The 16,176-nt window shown below is 43.6% G+C and overlaps 1 protein-coding gene across 2 annotated transcripts in view; it reads right to left on the bottom strand.

Moving 5' to 3' along the window:
• Positions 1 to 16,176, bottom strand: part of FLRT2 (fibronectin leucine rich transmembrane protein 2) — a 92,472-nt gene that overhangs the window by 75,622 nt on the left and 674 nt on the right. The window contains exon 1 of one of the 2 annotated variants that reach the window (XM_034993073.1): positions 12,745 to 13,714. The exons of the other annotated variant lie outside the window; for it this stretch is intronic. The gene's annotated coding sequence lies outside the window, so the exon portion shown is untranslated. Of the gene's footprint in view, positions 1 to 12,744; positions 13,715 to 16,176 lie in introns of those variants that run through there. 2 annotated transcript variants of the gene reach the window in all.

Consider the following 16,176-nt stretch of genomic DNA (forward strand, 5'->3'; position numbering starts at 1 on the left):
GAGGGAGGGAGGAAGGAACGAAGGAACGAAGGAAAGAAAAAAAGAAAGAAAGAATAAAAGAAAGAAAAGGGAGGGATGGACAAACATCACATTCAACAAGGTGAAGACTTTCAAACACATTTGTGCTTCTTTTCAAACCACCAATGGAGAACAAACAGCCTTTTCCAGCCCATCTTGGGGTCATTCTTCTTCCCCAATAAAGTCTACAGCCTGAGCAATTACATAGGTCTAGAAAACGAGAGAATCTGACCTATTTATAACACAGTCAATTCTCCATTATTTCCAGACTCTCTCAGAGGCCACTAGCTTTACGCTATTATCTGCCCTCTGGTCATTCTATCGTCCATTATCACCTCCACAGGGAAAATGAGGTGAAAATCAATTCATTTAACTATTTATTAGTAGTGCTGGTAAAGGAAAAAGTGGAGAGTGTTCTCTGCAAAACAAATACCCCACAATCTGGCACTTATCTACAGACTTTCATTAGTACAGAAAATAGGATCACAATTGTCACTTTATTTTCAAACTAGTGATTCTTCCCTCTTCCCATTTTACAGAAACACCTGGAGAGACCCAAGAACCTTTTTCACTCAAAAATGGCAAAGAGCAAATAATGACTTCTTACATAGTTATCTACTAAAAAAATCAAATACAAAAAGTTGTGTCACAGATTACCTACTGGACCATGAACAATCTCCTTTGAATTCAGATTTTACAGATATGGAAAAATAAATGCAGAGTTAATTTTGGAAATTACTCAGTGCTCAGCTATCCTATAAAGATAATTAATAGCTACAAAATAAGGTAAGCAACCTGAGGCAATTCTCTCCACTTCAGTTTCCCTGTGTGTAAAATTGGGTTATGAGCAGTATTACTAAACAGAACCTACTTTATAGGGTTTCATAAAAATTTAAATGTGATAATATACATGAACTGCATAAGTGGCACTCTAAATAAACCTTATCTATGATCCATACCTTTATGTAGTGTTTAATACTACTGCTATTATTATTATTATTATTATTATTATTATTATTATTATTGTTATTATTCCCCTAGATGAGACTATGGTCTTGCTGATATTCAGTGTGATTCAGGAATAAGGGGAGCATACTGTTTCTAAACAGTCCCATAAATTAACATTATAAGATCTTCTGGGTTGTGTTCTAAGCCTCTTATATTAATAAGCACAGTGGCTTATCAAAAATCATCTCAGGTGTCATTCCATGTATTTCCTATTGCCATTGAATGTGTTGCCAACATAACAGACAGCCCAGAGGGACCCAAAGGTTAAGGGAAAAGCATATCAAAATATGCTCCACCATCTTCTACTTATTTAGCCCCTGGAAATTTTGCATACACCCGGCCCACATGCATGCAAGTCATCTCTGTTCATCAATGGATAATTCACGATGAAAGTAGCAAAGTATTGTTAAAATTATCTTTTGGAGAAGAAGACGGACTGAATGACCACATTAAATAAAAGTAAGTTTAGAATTTATTGTACCCTTCAAATATTTTTCAGTGTGCACATCATGAAGACTAAGGTGGATCCTGCTTTGTGGAGACAGACTGATTAAGAAGTTATGATTTCTAGTCTTCTTTTCTCCTCTCTGGAGAACCCTGGCTGCTCAGATATCTCCATCAGGAAATAATGTGCCATAAAAGCAAAGGGTAAAAAAATGAAAAAGAGTGCAAATGCACAAAATTTTCATGAGTTCTTTGCTTTGCTCTCTTAATTATGCCAAGAAAGATACACAAAGTTAATAGTGTGAGTTAAATTCTCATCCTATGGTTAACCACATCTGCATGCACAACTACTTAACTGATGGTTTCACTCGGTGCCAAGAAAGATATATCATCAAGTGGAATTATTTCTTCTTTAAAGAGATCTTCCAGTGTGGCATCTGAATTGCCTCATGTGTGGTTTGGAGTGCCTGATGCTGATCAGGGTTGGGTTAACCAGCAGGCATTTACCTGACAAACCTGCTTAGAGGAAGGCAGAAAGGGGTGGTTGTATTTTTTCCCCATTGGGCAACCAATCTGTGGGGTTAGAGGAAGGAGTTCCTATCACTAGATTGTGAATCTTCTTGTCTTCCGGGATTGGCCAGCTCAATTATGCATTTATTCATTCAACTGCATTTATGTAGAATCTGGTGCTTTAGGCATTATTGTCAACCCTAGGGAGATGGAACGAATGAGCCAAGGTTCTTGGAGTCCAGTGGGAAAGACAGATTAGAACAGACACATTACAATACAACATGAGCAGAGAAATAATAAAGGTACAAACAAAATGCTGTAGAAGCCCAGAGAAAGGAATGAGTAATTTTGACTAGGAGGGAAGGTGACATTCATGTGGGTCTTAAAGGAAAAGAATTTGCCAAATGGAGAGTTAGAGGTCATATTCTACATAAAGGATAAGCAGCATGGGAAAGGCTAAGCATCAAAAGGCCATGCCTTATCATGAACATGGGTGCAGGAGATGGGTGCTTGAAAATGAGGCTTGAGGCGCGCCTGGGTGGCTCAGTCATTAAGCATCTGCCTTCGGCTCAGGTCATGATCCCAGGGTCCGGGGATCGAGCCCCGCATCGGGCTCCCTGCTCAGCGGGAAGCCTGCTTCTCCCTCTCCCACTCCCCCCTTCTTGTGTTCCCTCTCTCACTGTGTTTCTCTCTGTCAAATAAATAGATACAAATCTTAAAAAAAAAAAAAAAAGAAAAAAGAAAAGAAAATGAGGCTTGAGTGATGGTTTGAGACCCAGAGGATCACGTCTCACATGTCCTGATAACAAGTTTGGATGGGCCTTATCCAGAGGAACAGGGAATCTGAGTGGTAGATGGCTAAAGTAATACAATTTGTTTTTTAGGAAAGTAACTGTGGGGATACCAAAACCAGTACAGTGAGTAGTGTAAGGGACACAGATGCCTGGTGGTGGCATCACACAGGAGACTGTGGCTACCGAGAGAGAAGCCAGCCCTGATGTCTGGCCCCTTAGAAGGTTCTTTACTAGAACAGTTGGGTTAAATCAAGCAATACTTCCTATGTGACAAAACACATAGAAAAAAAAAATACTGTCAGAAATTCACAAATGACTATAAACCAGATGGTTATAAAACTACTGAGTCTCTGTGACAGAAAAAGTTCTAGAAATCATGGAGGTCAGTAAACTCCAATCCTGGAGGGTTTTATGCATCCACATTTCCAGGCTTCTTCGCGGGCTTAACAAATCAGAACCTCCAGGCTAGGGCCCAGGAACCTGGGTTTTTAAGCAACATCTCCAGTTGATTCAGACCGATGAGTCAAGTTTGGAAGAGGGTGTCCCTAGGTCAACCTATCAGATTTCTTGATGAGCAAGGATGAGGTCTTCTTTGAAATAATATCCCAAAAGCCAAAACAGCATGGTGCTTGGCACACGGTAAGGATTCAATTTTTGTCAAATGCCCGGTTACAAGCGCGTGACTAAAACAGATGTCTGCCGTGCATTCCTTCGGGACTCAGAGGTTATTAGACTTCAGTTTTAAATTCCACTGCTGTCAACACTACTGGACTTGTCCCTTACCTATTTGAGTAAAAGAAATTTTTTAAACCATTTTCCAAAGAATTTTAATCTCCCTTACATGTTCTAAAGTAGCAAAACAAGGTCTTATTGTTTTACGCTGGGTGGAATGTTGGGTTGGAAGCTACTTACTGAGATGCTAACACCTTATAAAATATACCCTAGTACCTGCTTCTCTCTGCCCCAATTTGATTAATTATATGTGTATACAGTACATTATATATTATGTGATCTTACCAGGAAAAGCTTCTGTGCTTCTGGAGTTGGAGGTCAGGGACATGCCTAACATCTTGTTAAGTATAACTTTCTTATAGCAATAAATTTACAGATTCATAGTGGAAACAAAAAACCCTACATTTTAATTGTTGAGTAGAAAGCAAAAAAATTATACTATGTAGTCACCCAATTACAATGACAAATGAAAAATAACCCAGCATCGTGTATTTTGACCAGTGCCTTTTAGTTCTGTATTTGTTCAGAGTATCTTCCACAGAAGCCGTTAGAAGTCCCTTTACTTAAATTAACTGAAAACTACTTTCTGAAAGAAATATTTCCACGCTAAACTGATAATCCAATAGCATCATTCTGATTTGGACATCTGTCATTATACCAGCAAGGTACAATCATTCTCTGAGTACAAACTAAGAATTATATAATATAACAATAATTTACATGTTAATCTCCTACAATAAAATACTTGCATGACTCTGCCAAGAGTCATGTGTGAGATGAATTGCGTGAAGCAAGAATTTAAAATTCATTCTGATAAAAATCTCGGTACATTGGCAAAGACATAATAACCACAGTTCGGTGCGCCCACTGTCATAGTCTAGACACAGGACTTGTTGCAAGCTATAACGACTGGCCACCCATGGAAGGGTGCATAGAGGTGGGGGGGGGTGCGTGGAGAAGCACTCCTCAACTGTCAAAGCCTGTGCTTTCAATGAACAATAGCAATAACAAGGACAAGAAACTACAAGTTAGACCAGGACCCGGTTGACACCACTTTCTGATTCCCCAAACTGAGATGTGTCCTCTTTTCTGTTCTCCCTCCTTTCTCCAGCCCCTATCACACCAGCAGCCTGCTGCATACCACTAGCTCTGAGCTCCTTCTGCCGCCGTGTGAAGTGCTTATTTCCCTTGCTGTCCTTTTCATGCTATTTCACACATAAATATTGGAATTTTATTTTGCAGAAGAGGCTGTATCTTGTTAGTGGATAGGTTCAAGGGGTCCAAAGCCTTTTGGGGGATTCCAGAGAAATGGCAAAGATATTTGTTGAAGGGGAGAGTAACCTAATGGAATCATTATCATTTCAGAGAGAGAAGGATCTGTAGTCAGCATTTATTAAGCCTCTACTGTGTGCTAGATAGGCGGACATTTTACATAATTATCTCAACCCTCCAAAGAACAGCTCTATGAGTATAGAATGCTTTTTCCCATTTTAGACTAGACACAGAGATTAAAAGACATTTAAAAATCTGCCCAAGTTTATCAAATTAGCAAGTGACACAGCCAGCATGAGAACCCGAGACTATCCCTCTCCAAACATAAAGCTTTCTTCAATAATACTATGTATTCCTGGCACAGTTAGGATTGACTGTCCTCAGTCATGTACAAACCAAATGCAATTAGGTTTTGTGCCTCCCTCTCTCCTCCCCAGCCTAGGCAGCCTCAGGTGGAGGGATCCTGCATTACCACTTGCCTCTCCAATCTTACTCTGTGCCTGGCATACAGCAAGTGCTAAAAATCACTCATTGGATGAATGGAAAATCTTTCTTTATCATCTGATGTATACCCTCTGCCTCTAAAAGAATCATATCTCCTTCATGAGTACCAAGCCATTCACACAAAAATAACTTCCCTCATTGCATTCTGCGCTTTTCTTTATTTAGAGTTTCTTTAGGACCTATTTGGAAAAGAAAATGTCCAATTAAAAATAACTTGGCTATTTCATTCTTCTATTCTGTTAGGAACATATGGGCTACATTAGCACCACCAAGTTGAAGAATATAAAAAGCACCCCCTCCCCATGGTATCTAAGTTTTAGATTTGTTTGTGCCTTTTTAACTCCCCACACATATACCTCCAGACTCTTCTGGTTTTATTAGCAGAACTCTTCAGAGTAGTGGCAAACATGTTTCTTCTTCAAATATTATTATTGTATCATTCAGCACTGCCAGAACAAAAAGCAGTCAGATTAATTTTGCCAAACTACAAAAGTAATTTGTCATGTAAAAACAGAATTATATGGCCAGGTACTTTACAATGCACTGCTAAAGTTCTCATCAACTTGGGGGGGGGCGGGGCAAGTGTCAGAACTTTGGCAACTAGTAAGTCAGAAACGGAAAAGAACACTATTAAATACACACTGCCATACATCCAAATAATGGATAAAAAACATTCCTTCTGATCAAGAATCACAACCTAATCATACATTTTATAAGTATACTTCACATATGCATGTGTTTTCTGCAAGCTTCATTTAAGCAACGATAAAATGATTAAAAATTTACCTTTACAAAGGCCTACATGTATACAAATCAAGAAAGTAAAATAAACATGCTCACTCTTGGAACATTTAAAATTGAAACTGTCTCAGATTGGATAATTATAAAAATGCAACTGAACAAAGTATGGAAAAATAAGTTGTCAAAAAAACTGTCCCACAAGGGTTTTGTGATACTAACAATACCAAAATAAGGCCAAGCTTTGGAGAGTATGTCAGTATCATAATAAATCAAGTCTTTCCATTCGCTGAGAATGAGTTCAGGTTTGCCCTACCAAAGAGGCAGTCTTTTGCATCCAGCCTGCCTCACGTTGCAAAACCAAAATTTTAAACATCATCATATATTCTATTAATGGTTTGTGCTTTTGCGAAAGTAACTTGGATGACTCAAGTATAAATCCAGCCAAAAGGAGAAACAACCTTACTGCAGGAATGTGGATGGTTTCTTCCCAAAAGAGCCCCGTGGAATCCATTTGTGATAAATTCAGTTTCCAACATCAAGCCAGCATGTCAAGGATGGAAAGTTTGGCCCTTGCACAAATCTCACCCTAATTACCCTTGATCCTTGAAAAGAATACTTTCATCAAAACAGAACAAACTTACAAAAGAAGACAAGGCCCCGTTAGATGAATAGAAGAAATGACGTAGAGGGCCACCAGACACTTGACTGCTCCAGTGATGTCCCATTACTTTCACAAAAGCCAAAGCTCCTGGAGGGCAGAGCACTCTGCCTTAGTATAAGACTCAGAACTATCCTGGTACATGGCAGTCCTGTGGGGATAAATGTTACCAATTTGAATAATGCGTCTTTATAGGAATATAACACTGGTATGATTATCAAGGTATTTTCCCACACATTAATCTTATCTGACCCTGCAACAACTCTGTTGAACTCTGCAGAAAGGGAATTAAGTCTCCAGGAGATTAAGTAATTTGTCCAAGGTCATAAATGTACAAAGGAGTGTGCTGACATGAGAATGCAGGTTTTCTTTATATAAACACATATTTTCTTTCCTCCAAAACAACCTCCCTACTGCTCACTCCCTACCACAGTTAAGGTCCCAAATCACAAGGCCTACATCATAAAATTATACTCAGCCATAACAGGAAAACTTGTATCTACTCTAATGGTGGAGAGACAATGAAATACTTTTTTTTTTTTTTTTACAACTACATATTTATGTGATTGAAATAATGGTTATTATTTTAATAAGAAATCCAACTGACCGTTTCGGATAGGTTGGTAAAGGAAGAAACTTATAAACGGTATCTGGAGAATTCAAACATCTGTGTGATTAAATGTAACGTTCATCATTTTGGGCAAAGCCCAGTGGTCTCAGGGAGAACTCTGTGCATTCGTGGGTACCTTTCAAATTGTTGGGCTCCAGCCACCCAAGGAGAGGCCAGGCTCATAGGTCTTTCTCACACCAACTCACAAAGGCAGCTGTGAGCCATCAAATCCTGCATGTGACAACTGGGAAAGGTAAGAGAGGAGGGGGTAAGGGCTAGGTATGAATCCATTTCATCCCTCGGGGCACACAGAGAATTTCCCAGCACCTCTATGGCAAATGCTTATCTAGTCTCTTCCCATAGACTTCATCTCCTCTTTATCTATGAGGGATATTAGGATTCCCTGCATTGTTTCCTTCTTCAAAATATTTCAGCCCGAGTTCTGGAGCCAAGTGGGAGAGGAAACTATCACAGAGGCTATTTTGACACTGGATTTCATGAAAAGTGACGCCCATAGGCAGCTGGGGACAAGTAACACCAGCACATGGACCTATTTCGGGACTGATGTGAGTCTCATGTTTTCCATTCAGCTCATGACCTCTGCTGACTTCAAGGGACGCTATATTTGTGAACAGACTTTGGGAGCCGCTGTTCTTTTACTCCCCGTTAAAGGGGGTCTCAATATTCCAAGGGCCTCATAACTACCTATGAGCTTTGAGACATAATGGTTTTTAGTGGGTTTAAATCCCAAGGACCTCAGGTTCTTAAAAGGTTCAGATGGAAGATTCCTTTATCTGTGTCTTGAAAGCTCTAACAAAAAGAACTGAAATTATCACACATGACCTGTGAACTGAGGGGGAAAGAGGACCTTTTGCCACGTTTCCTGCACATTTCCTTAAAAGCAACCTGGGAAGAAAGTGAGAAAAACTGCTCAGTTCTAATGAGCACCTAATGGGTAGGAACACCCAGGGATTTATTTTGTGAATGCTTCAAAAAATGGCTGAGGTCTTTAACCACTAAACTGCCAGAAAACGTGTGGCCTTATTAAGCATCAGCAGAATAACTGACCAGTGTTTGAGAATCATGAATGTGGCCTTTTTGAATTCCCAAAGTATACACGGATATTTTCTTTGATTTTCCCTTATTGCAGATACATAAAAACGATACTGCTTTGTTCAGGAGACTCGGGACACATGGTGCTGCATGCTTCTGCAGAAACACATCCCACATTAAATTAAGTTAGAGGTGGTATTTGAAAAATAAATAAATAATGGAGCTCCAATTCACTGCAAATGGTACAGGAGGCCCGTAAGTGGGAAGCCTACAAGAGAAGGACTTCTTTTAGAAAGATGTTTTGCAGGACTTTTTCTGCATCATTAACTCTTCTGGAATCCTGAATATAACATGATGAATTTCTCTAAAAAAAGTAGCTACTGTTTAATTTTGAATCACTTCAAAGAGCCTCAGTAGAAGGAATCAAAGAAAACCAAAAAGACCAGTAGATGTGAAATTTGCCAAGAAAAAAAAAAAATGAAGGTTCTAACAGATTTTGACCATGTACTGAAAATACCACTGATTATTTTGCTAATACAGTGTTTTACTGTTCCATGTGGCTGAAATAAGTCTCTGTATTCATCGGAACACAGGATATTTTTATTACAATATTTGTGTCATAGCTCTTTAAAAGGAAACATATTTAAAACCTTGAAAAGAATCTCTGTCTTAAAATGGTTCTTGATGTGTAGGTGAGTGTATGTGTTTTACTATAAACAGATACTTAATTGGAGTTCACATTGCTCAAAAGAGTAAAAACATACTGGTTGTCTTAGTCCTATCTTCAACATATAGTTCCAGGAAAAATACATAATTTTTAAAAAGCAAAGCAATTTGGAAGGTGGGGAAAGGAAAGAAAGTTGGCTGGGATATTCTAATGGTTGTTTGATAATAATAAAAATCATCATTATCATCATCATCATCATCATCATCATTGGTCTTTAAAAATGTCTTTTACATAAAACCTGCCCAAGGGAAAAGAAAGAAAACCTCCTAAAAATTCCACATCCCTGAACACCACTACATCAAAAACCATCTGGAAAATGTCAGATAATGGTAACCGCCCACCTAAGAAATTCAGTAAACTCTGTCTTCAATCACCATTTAGAATAATCAACTCAAATTGAAATTTCAATTTGAAAACCCTCAGAAGACAAAGCTGGGATTAGGAATCAGATTTTAAAAGTCTTCTTAAAAGACCATCTGTTTATAGACACCCTTCTCACATCCCACCTTGTCCCTGATCTGTACCATAAGTTCACAGCAGAAGCAAAGCTGAATTTAAAGACATATACACATGGCTACTATGAAGTCTAGTTATCACATGTAGTTCTGAGCTTGTCTCAAGTTTCCCTTGTTATGTAAGCACTTAGGGGCAATAAAACTTCACTTACATTCAGCAGCATTGTGAGTCTCAAAACATTAGTCTACCTGACTGTACAATCGTTTTACTGGCAGTGGACAGCCCTGGTATTTTATTTATATTGATCATATTGTCAATGCTATATGGAATAACCATTTAGTAGCCTATTAACCTGTAACGTTTTATTACTGTTGTTAAATATCATTACCCATGCTGAACTCCGTATTAGAAAAATCAGGTTGGAAAATCTAAATATTCAGAAAGAACTACAGAGCTGTTGGTTCCCACCCCCCATAATCTGCAGACTGATGAGAAGAAAAAAAAAAAATGAGTATCCACTTCTCACAGATAGAGGTCACTAATGGACTGAATTTGAATCACTGTAGCAGAAACCACAAAGTTACTAAAATAATCTAGTGAAAAATGAACTTGAATTGAAATTAAAGTAAAAATACCAAAAGATGATTCTTCAGAAAGGTCTGACCTGAATGGAAATAAAATTGCATCACCTTGCTCTTTTTTTCTGAATCTTCTAAACAATGAACAAAACCGAAAGCCCCCCTACCCTTTGCTGTTTTTTAACTTCAGACACTGCTGATCACAGAAGCAGCAATTCTTCCTTGTAGGGTATAAGACTGAAGAGTCAAACTAGATCAGATGTTCACACTGAGTCTCTACAGAATAAGGCTTCTGGACATACATACTTGAGGCTTTCCTGAAACCACAGCTTCAAACTGGGAAGATATAAGGTTGCTTCAGGGAGATATGTCTAAATCCTAAATCAAACTCTCCAGCAGGCCAGAATATAAATGTAACGGGCATCAGAGGAGGTTCAAATTAGATCCAGCCGGTCATAGTCAAACTCGGATAAGATCACATCATCTGAAACCTAGCATACAGGGGAAAAACCATGACTGCCTAGGGGACCTCAAGGCAGCCCAGCATGGTGTCATTTGTGAATCTACTTTCTTCTGTTAAAAGCATCCCCTGGAATTTCTAAAACTGCAGTGAAACTACTGAAGTGTTAAGACATGGGCATTTTTTTTTTTTTAAACCAGCATTCTTTCCATGCTAGGTTTGTAATACGTTCTGCTACACGGCTAGCCCACTTCTTACAATCTCTTGTACCTACGGGCAGAGACATGGAATAATGCTTGAAATTTCATCTTCCAACCTCCTCCGCTCAGATATTTGCAACTCAACATAACAGTATGGTACTGCACCTCCACTGCTGATTATTAAAAATTCTTAAATGGTTTAACCCTATCCTGTTTGGGGCTTTTGAGGAGGAGAGGAAGAAAAGTTGTATTTGGAGGAACAATAACATCATGGGGAAATAAGCAACTTTTCATGGCATGTGTATTAACCAAAGATGTATTCTCTTCTAATATGGTGGCCTGTCAATCTTATGTACCTGGTGCATATTGCTTAGTAATTAAAAAAGAAAAAGTCCAGTTCTGTTAAACACTTTAGATACTGACCTAACATTTTACATTCGCACTGCAACAACCAAATACATCCCTGGACGAATGCCAACCTGCATTCTATTACCTCAAAATGTTTGGGGATCCTTTCACTGTAGACTTAGGAAGGTCATATCACTTAAACCCACAAACAATATGGATTCCTATATGGAAGCTAGCCTACATTTTAGCTTTTGGCTAGGAGAAGTTAGACATAATAAATTTAGCAATAAGCCTCTGAGCAAGGGGACATGCCCCAAAGCTCCCTGAAACCCTGTGTGAGTTAAGAGCCTCCCAGCTGAGTGGTAAGTAATAGCTCCCATTTAGATGGGGCTTTGCACAGCAAATGCAGAATGTGAAGAAATCTAATCAGCACCTTGCACTCTGCACTAGCATTTACACGGATTTGTGCTTTGCACTTGATTAGCTTACTGCAAGCTTTACAAGAGATTCCCTCCACTAAAATTAATCAAAAGCTCTTGGAGACTGCTTTCCATTTACAAGAGAAGTCAAGATGAGCTTCCAGGTGAATAAATAATGATCATAATAACGATGACAGAAGCAGCAAATATTGAGCTGCTTTGAGACTCAGCTGGGGGAAAGGGGACTGTGGAGAGTTGGGGCTGAAATCTTTCTGTAGCTCTCTGAGGGAAAAGCAGGAGTTATTTTCTTAGTTAACCTAAGTAAGGCTGCTGTTCCGGAAACGTGACCATATTCTCTCTCTGCTGCCCCTGGCCCCAAGTGCACACACGGGACCACTTGCTCCCCCCACACCATGGTGTGTCAGGCCACTGAGAACAACCAGCCTCTCTGCAAGGCCACTAACCACCCCCCCAACACACACACACACACACACACATCACTGTAAATTCATGTTGCCAATGGCTAACACGTTTCATCTCATACTGCAATAAAAATGTGACTTCTAAAGTTTTTATTTTATGACGCCAGAAGGTGAATGGAAGGAGGGAGGAAGGGAAGACTCCGGGGATGTCAAAGGGGGAAAAGGTAATTTTTTCCCTTTACTTGATTCTCTCTCTCTCTCTCTCTCTTTCACACACACACACACACACACACACACACACACACACACACACAGATTTGCTTTCCTGCACCAATTAAATGAGGTGGGCGAATGGGAGTGGGCTCCTATCATTTTTAAAAGATGCTAAATAGGGCTGAGAGAGTGAGAGGGTGAAGGTGAGGAGGTGAGGGTGGGAGTGAGTGAAATCCATGCATCACTCTCCCGGATTGAAGAATACTAGAAGCCCCTGAATCCACATTCTCAATTTCCAACGAGCTACAAGATGAGGCCCCGGCTAGGGCCGAGGGTTCTCATCCATCCCCGGGGGAGGCTCACCTCCCTGCACAGCTGCCCACCTAGGGCAGAGAAGCGCCGCGGGCCCCTCTAACCTGACTGTAGATCTCCCCGCGCTAGGTGCCCATCCCCGACATCTTGAACTTCGCCGCCTTCTTACTTTCACTCAGATCTGGCGAGCGTCGGGAAAGGCACTGGGAAGGAGCAGGAGCTCAGCGGCGGGGCATGGAAGGAGAGGGTTGGGGGTGCGCGTTACCTGCGAAGGTTCTCGAGGTCTCCTTCCAGCCCCGGTGGTAATCTCGCTCAGCGCCGCGTCCTCCCCCAGATCCAAACTTTTGCTGGGTCCTCCGAGTGGCGGCGGCGGCGACGGTGGCGGCTGCCGAAACCCAGCCTGCTCGCCCGCAGCGTCGGGGCGCGGGGGTGCGGAGGCCGGAGCCTCAGAGCGGCGCGCGCCTCCCCGCAACGGGCCGGAGCCCCGGCGCCCCTCTCGCCTAGCTCGCTCTCGCCTTTCTCCTCTACGGAGCCGCGGCATCGTCTTCCCCCGTCCTCCGCCACCTCCGCCTCCAGGGCTCGGGCATGCCACCTTCTCGCGGCTCCGGGCGCCGCGGCCCCCGCCTCCTTTCCTCCTCTGCCTCCCCCTCTCCGCCTAGACCGAGCCACGAGTCCCGAAGGAAGCAGGGCGCGCGGGGAAGGCAGCGGAAAGAGGCCCCGCAGCGCCTGGGCTCCTCAGAGGCGGAGGACCTCGGGGGGCAGCCGGGGATCCGGGCGGGCGCTCCGCGGGCGCCTGGAAGCCCACCGCACGGAGCCCGGAGCAGGGCGCTGCGCGGGGCTGCGCGGGGGCGGGCGCGGGGCTCGCTCCAAGTGCTGCGCCGGCCCGGCGTGGGTCCCGAGGCTGCTCCGACCTCACTGCTGCCTCGATCGGATGCGCCGGGCTAATGTAGACGCCGCGGCCCCCGCCCCCACCCCTCCTGACACCCCCGGGAGATGTTTACAGTAATGAATGCGCGGGATCGCCTGCGTCGCCCCCGCGCTCCTCCTCTCCCTCGGTCCCTCGCGCTCTGGCGCGCTCCCCTCCTCGAGCCCTCTTTCTCTGCCCCCCTCCTTTATTCCCTCCCTTTCAGAGTCCCTCCCACATTTCTGGTTTAAAGAATGCTTGGGAGGCGCGGCTGCAACCCTTGCTTTCCAAGAGGCAAAGTCGGACTCGGTTTTTAACTCTCTCCTCCCCGAAGAGAGTTGCAGACGCCTGGACCAACACCATGGATGCCACCCTGACCGAGCAAGCCTTCTCCTCTCTCTAGCCAGCATCATCCCACCCCCAACTCTTAGGGATAATGCCACCGTCTCAGCGCTGGAAGTCGATTTCCTCCCTGCCCGCTTGGGCTGTACTTCCAAGCCACAGGATCTATTACTTAGACACTGAGAAATGATCGAAACGTGAAATTAGAGGGTAAAAATATAACAAGTCTCTCAACCAAGATGGCGTTATTTCAAATGAAGGCAACCCTGATGATTTGCGACCCCCACCCCCACGCCATCACCAGTTAACTCCCTGATCCCGGGGCTTATTAAATAACTTTAATTGGAAAAATAATCCGAAGTTTAACATGATTATTTTGAACACCTATTTTCTGCCTTCACTCTGGCTGCTGGGAAAAAAAAAAAAAAAAAAAAAAAGGTTGTTCACTTTCCCCATAGATTACAACGGATAACTAAATTCAGCCTCAAAGATTCAGGAAACAGACTTGACAGCAAAAGGAGCCTGATTTGTATACGGGCAATGTTTCCACTTCGCAATCTCTTTGAAAAGGTTAAAGAGTAATGTAAGAAAACCAGGTGCACGTCTGTTTCTTGGAAAACATATTTTAAAAGGTTCTGGTTTTCTCCTCTCCTTTCATTGTCGCTCCTTCTGCCTCTAGTAAGTTGCTGTCATGTTTTAACAAGTCTGTGGAGAGGCTGAATGTGAACAGAAGAGGGAGAGCGAGCTCGAGCCAAGGCTCCAGGCTGCGCCGAGACGCCCGTCGGTGGGGCCACGCGAGAAGCAAACGGCGAGCTTGAAACTAGCTCAGGACCAACTCCCTAGGTATCCGCGGGGCTGTCTCGACCAAAGGTTGCGCAGGGGCGGTGGCCTAGACTGGCTCGGGAGGATTTCCCCGTCCTCAGTTCAAAGTGTGAGTCACTTGGCACCACTTTCCCAATTGTTTTTATTTCCTTCGCATCCTAGTTGAGTCTACCGCCTTCACTTATTTGAGTGCCTTCGTCGTGTTAAGAGGACTTGGAGAAACGCCCCATTTGCCTCCCAAGCACAAGCCACGCATGGATCCACCCAGACGCACGGCCGAGACGCACGCTGGCACACGCTCTCACACACGCTCACACACGCACACACGACCTGGGTTTGTGCCCACGGGTCGCTGCTCCTGTTGCATTATGCAAAGTGGTCAGGAAAATACTTTGATTTACATCGACATAACCTCTCTTCTCCTCAAACTCAGTGTGTGACTAACAAGTATCCAGAGGAGGAGGGGGCACGCCGGGGGGGGGGGGAGTTAATTGGACTAGGACAGACAGTGAGTGCCATCTTGCTGGGAGGTTCCAGGAGCAAAGCGCCAGCGTCGACAGCCACGGTGGCCTCCACCTCCACCAGCAGCTGTCGCTGGCCGGAGCCCCACGCGATCCCGGAGTTTCCCGGGCATCACTGAGAGTCCAGTCGGCCCCAGTCACCCCCTTCCCAGATACTTAATTTCCCTGGTTAATGACCCGACCTCAACTGGCAACCTTGATCTTGGGCCCGATTAGAAATGAGAAGTGACCGCGCCCGCGCTGAAGGCGCGGAGACGAACCCGGGACTGGTCAGCGCGGCGGAGGGATCTTTTCAGGCGACTCCGAGTCCGCGCGGGGACACGGTGGCAGCTGGCGAGGCTCTGCTCCCTCCCTCCTCGCCGCCGCCTGGCCCCGGCACTTAGATCTGGTGGGGCGCCCGGCGCTTTCCGCCCCCTCTCTGCGTCCCACGCACGCGGCTGAGACAACGCAACCCCAGTTCAGCCTGGTGTGCTGTCTGCGCCTTCGTCGCCCCCCTGGCGCGCGGGGAAGACGCGCGGGTCCGAGCTCAGTGCCGGGCCACTGAAGACCAGCAAAGCTGGAGAAAGACTTGGTTTGGGGCAAAAAGTAACCCTCTCCCCAACTCGAAGGAAAATGCACTGGCATCCTCGGCATCTTCTTAGCCACGAATCAATCCCGGATTGCGGGCAGGAGGCGGGCTGGTGGCTTTAGATGCAACCGCTTGATAACATCGGTGACATTATCCGCAGATGGAGTGGACGCGGGGGTGGGGGAGTAGGGGGTGTTCCTCCTAGAAGTTATCCTATTCATTCTGGGGAACTGAGAGGCTGGATTACAGCAAGCTTAATGGCTCTAGAACCCCACTTTGGGATCGATCCTCCCAGCAGACTGGCAAATGTGTGTTTTGACCCAAAGCTCAGTTACAAAACTCTTTCGAGGAGGCGAATTCTACCTGCAAATAGACCTCCCTAAAGTCGGGGGGAAGAGTTAAGCAGCCTATGCTCTCTCTGGAGGCAAGAAAAAGCCAAAACATCTCATCCCATTGACCACCCTACGCTGGTTCAAAAAATAATAATAAATAAAATAATAATAATAATAATAATAATAATAATAATAATAATAATAATAA

Source organism: Mirounga leonina, unplaced genomic scaffold (genome assembly GCF_011800145.1).
Source record: "Mirounga leonina isolate KUSES-001 unplaced genomic scaffold, KU_Mleo_1.0 Mir_82, whole genome shotgun sequence".
NCBI lineage: Eukaryota > Metazoa > Chordata > Mammalia > Carnivora > Phocidae > Mirounga > Mirounga leonina.